Here is a 4,681-nt window from a genome sequence, read left to right as displayed (position 1 = left end):
CACTGTAAATAAAAGCGGGGATCCCCGGGTTTATTTTAAAACTCGGGCTTAGTCTTTCACATGGTATTTTAGTACACCATTGGGCATTACAATCACGCTCATGCACTAATCGTGCTAAATTTTGTGCTTAAGTATTATTCATTGGTAATTGTGCTTAATTAAGCACATGAATAATAGTATTAATACGTAAAAGTAGGCCTATTATTGTTGGTCAATAATTTTCGTAGCCTTTTGTTTGTATAATAAACTCCTCATAGCTTCAAAATATACCTCGGCGGAGTGGCGAGGCAAGCAACAGTAATATCTAATTAAGGGTATACAAGGTATTGTTGGTCGAAGCAGCCAACATAATCGATTTTCATTATCTGAATCAATATATTATTGAAAAATAACACTTTGGTGTTTTGCAAAAGTTCATTCTACAAATCATATACTTTGAAAACGTGCTTAATTTATTGTTGTTAATGAGTTATGTACGTTTTACAAAAGTGTTGTTGTTTCAGCCCTTTTTACAACATAACTCAAGAACCGCAGGACCTACAAAAGTATATCTGTAATATTTGAATTCTTCTACACGCTCGCTATGAATTGAGCAATGCAATTTTTGCTAAAGCTCACTACTATTCACAAGATGCTTTGAACTACTTTCTGCTGCTTCGACCAACAATACATCGTATATCCTTAAAATACAGTAAGCCAAAAAATTAAGGTACCAATTACTTTCACCAGTGTATATCCTAACAAAAGACGGATATGTCATAATTGGAACCAGCAGCTAATAGCCGCATCTTTTAACTCGAATTTAAGACCTAATTCGTTGAAATTGTTCAAGAAATTAAGATACGACGATCAAAAAACTCAAGAGGTGCCAATTTAAAAGTTGCAGTTGGCTCCATTGCATGCCCTATTGATTTGTACAGAAAGCGTTCGCGAACAAGAAAACTAGCGTCGTGCTTCCATTGCTTAGCACGTTAATACTAGCGTCGTACTGTCATTGATTAGAACACAAAAGTTCAACGTTTGATTTTGTTTCTTCATTAGGTGTTAGATCACCGTTTCTTTAATTTTCAACCAATTTCAATAAATAAGGTCTTAAATCAGAGCTAAAGAGTGTCGGTATTGGCTTTGATATTTAATTTGGGCATATTTGTCTTTATTTAGGATATACAGGGGTGAACACAACTGGTACCTTAATTCTTTGGCTTACTGTATTTGTTTACTACAACAGCTATGGATATATTTAGTGGGATGGTTAAGGTAGACATGAACTTCTGGCCATACCAACTTCGCTTTCCATATTGCGATCTCGGTCACACTGAGGATATGTGTCCGATCAAGAAAGATGGTAAGTATTATAGATGAGTTGACCTCAATGTTTATCAACAAAGGCAAGGGACTGGTATATCGATATGCTTGAGTGAACCCCATGCAACCACTACACTGTTCAATAGCCTTATTGTGATGTGGCGAGAGTTTTAAAAGCATGGGCCCTGAACAAAATATGATGCGCTCGCATACTGCCAGGCAAAACACAATTGAAAATGTGATGATGCGTGCGCATACTGCCAGGCATTGACGTCTGAATTCAACCATCTATACATTCAGGAGCTCTTGATAATTCTGATTAGTGATAGTGGTAAGGGCTCGGATAGTAACGTTTTCACGGGTTTTTTTTTTTTTGGTTTTTTTGTTTTGTTTTTATCTAGGAGCACAACAGACATATCAAATATCATTTTGAATATACGAGCAATGTTCTTCTGATATCAAATAATTTTGATTTTTTGAAATTAGCGCGATATAATACACATTATGGCAAATGAATAAAAATTGATATTTCTTAAATTTAACAGTCCTCGAAGTAAATTATATATAATCATTCATCATCATCAAAACACGAGTTTCATGACATGCTAAAAGTTATATACTTATTTGTCCTTTCCTAGTTGAAATCTCATCTCCATTCGAGAAGTTCTGCTATTCGTATTTTATATTACCGGTGAGTAACAATTTTTATTGGTCGAAACAAATAATGTTATTCTGGATTAATATGTTTTAAACATATATTTGGTTATAATTAAGATGGATATCGGTCTTAAAACGGTCTGTCAAATGACTATTTATGTCAAAATGCGCGCAAACCGTTCGACAATCGATCTAGGTGGCGATGAATTTGTCGTTTATCACACCCCACCCACCCCAACGGCGCTGGACACGTGCCCTCCTGTGCTCCCCAAACTACGCCACTGCAACACCCTTGTTAAACCATGAGGTCATCTGCTTTTAGACTGCCTCCACGAGAATACCCTGCGCTATAGTTCGGCACGTATAAAATCAGAATTTGTGTCAGTGTTTGAGCTCAATACGCACGGTTCTTTCGCAATACGCAAGCTAACGACTATCATATCCTTTCAACACATATATTCAAGTGCAAGCAAAAAAAAAATATGGCATCTTTAGAATTAAAAAAATACGGGATATATTCAACATTTTCTACCCCGGTATCCAAAGATTTATCGTCTGAATATCAAATCGTGCATAGCACATTCACGTGTATTGATCCGGGTATTTATTTTAGTTTCTCTGCTGTACCAAGTAATTATTAACCAGGCGATGTCGGTGTGCGTCGTTATATTATTACGATGGAAATATTTGAAGAGCTTATTTCCAAACCGTGTTAAGTCCACAACCCCATGTCTCTCATTTACTTGTGTGATACAATCACAATTACTTTGACAAGGTTGACATTAGCAACAATGAGTTGTACCAACAACAAGCCATTATATTTAACATAACAATGTTGTATAACAATATGCAGACTATTCTCATTTGGGAAACAAAGGCCTCACACAGTATTGTTACTGTGCATCCATCCACTGTTTGCTTTGTAATGGTGCATCCACCTGAAATTATAATACCTATAGCATCAAAACCCATTGCAATATCGCACAGGTAAATCAGAAACATGGGTTTGTGGATTTAACACGGTTTGGAAATAAGCTCTTCATTTGTCGAACGCGTACTGATATTTTCATAAAACAGTACGTACATGGCGACACATAAAGGGTCGTGTCGTAGCACAACCGAATGGAGTGACACGCATTGGCGACATCGGCGCTGGTAGTAAATTCCAATTTTCTTAGCTTTAACGCAGTTGTTCAGCTTAAAATTAAAAGGGCATATCTGACAGTAAAAGCTAACATTTTATGGAAAAGAAATACTAATCTATTTTTGTATGGAAATGTTATAACATGGCTTTAAGTGTGAAGCTCATGTTCACTATACCAATATCGTATTTTCTGATTTTTGTTTTCTTCTTAAATCCAACAGGGACATAAAATCGTCAATGTCACCGCCTTTAATGAGCGAAATGAGATCGCGGCCCGTGTTGAAGTAGAGTGCACCATCCAACCAGCTGGAGGCTTGCATCATTTTTTTAAAAAGGGTTTTCAATAGACACACATGTAGGGTCTGAACATATGAAGATACTAATATATACTTAACGTTTTGATGTCAAATTCCAAGCCTAGTCTGTCAATTAATTAATTTTTAATTTAAATTTAATTTATTCATATGATCGAAATATTAATTGAACACATGATATCAACTGTATGTGCATGGTGTACATGATGGTCATAATTCATCAACATGACCGTCTTCAGTCAAGATCGACGGACTGACACGCATTTGGCGTCATCGGTGGTGAAATTAAATTGCGATTTTCTTTTCTTTACGGCCAGTTGTTCGGCTCAACACTGCTCAAGGGGACAATATATATCTTACAGTAATTACTAATGAAATACAAATCTACTTTTGTGGAAATCTTTCAATGTGGCTTAATACGGTTTACAACTTAAAATATTCAATGGAATACCTAAGTGGAAGAAGGGCCCAACTCCGCTTTATTTTTTTTAAATAAAAAATGAGTTATAAAAAAATGATTTTATTGTCAGCAGACTGTTCTTCCTTGTGTGTGAAAGAAAGGCCCAAATTCACTCTCCAAATTACAAGTACATTTAATCATGGCTTTCATGGAAGAAACTGGAGTTTAGTTTATCAACATCACTAGCAACAAAAAATCTTCAAAGCAATAACTTCCGCTGAAGACGCCGGTTAACCCGGTGAAAGCGCTCCGGTGAGTGTACCAAATTTGAATAGCGTAAGAAGTTTAATTTTGCTTTCTATTGGTAAAAACGTATTTATACCCGACATTTAAACGTTTTCTGTAACACATGTTGCGTTTGCTGGGATAGTATTATATACCAAATCATGCTACACACCGACACCGCCTGGCTAATAATAATTATTTGGTGCAGAAGGGACACTAAAATGAATACACGGGATCGATACACGTGAATTGCTATGCACGATTTTGATATCAGACGAAAATCTTCTGATACCGGGTTAGAAAATGATGAATATCTCCCGTCATGATTTTTTTCTCAAGAAACCAGATTTGGTCTCATAAACTTGGAAATACGTGTTGAACAGATATGATAGTCGCTAGAATGCGCTTTGAAAATTGGAAGTGCGCTTTGAACTCAAAATTTGACCATTTTATATTGCGTTGGTCCTGTTATGGACTACAGCGTGCAGCGTGTAGTACAGCTGCACTCACTGTAGGCAGTATAAAAGTCGATGACCATTAACCTCAATGGGGGTATACAAGCTTAATCACGCACAA

At 36.3% G+C, this 4,681-nt stretch overlaps 1 long non-coding RNA gene across 1 annotated transcript; it reads left to right on the top strand.

Annotated features, from left to right (window-relative positions):
* The first annotated feature begins 1,231 nt into the window (after positions 1-1,231).
* LOC140149741 (uncharacterized) lies at positions 1,232-3,452 on the top strand. Its single transcript, XR_011858719.1, has 3 exons — positions 1,232-1,345; positions 1,944-1,996; positions 3,328-3,452. It is a non-coding gene; the product is annotated as an uncharacterized lncRNA (long non-coding RNA).
* Positions 3,453-4,681: the final 1,229 nt, after the last annotated feature.

Source organism: Amphiura filiformis, chromosome 4, assembly GCF_039555335.1.
Source record: "Amphiura filiformis chromosome 4, Afil_fr2py, whole genome shotgun sequence".
Lineage (NCBI taxonomy): Eukaryota > Metazoa > Echinodermata > Ophiuroidea > Amphilepidida > Amphiuridae > Amphiura > Amphiura filiformis.
Note: the sequence above shows the minus strand (reverse complement) of the source record. Positions and strands in the feature narration are given on the sequence as shown.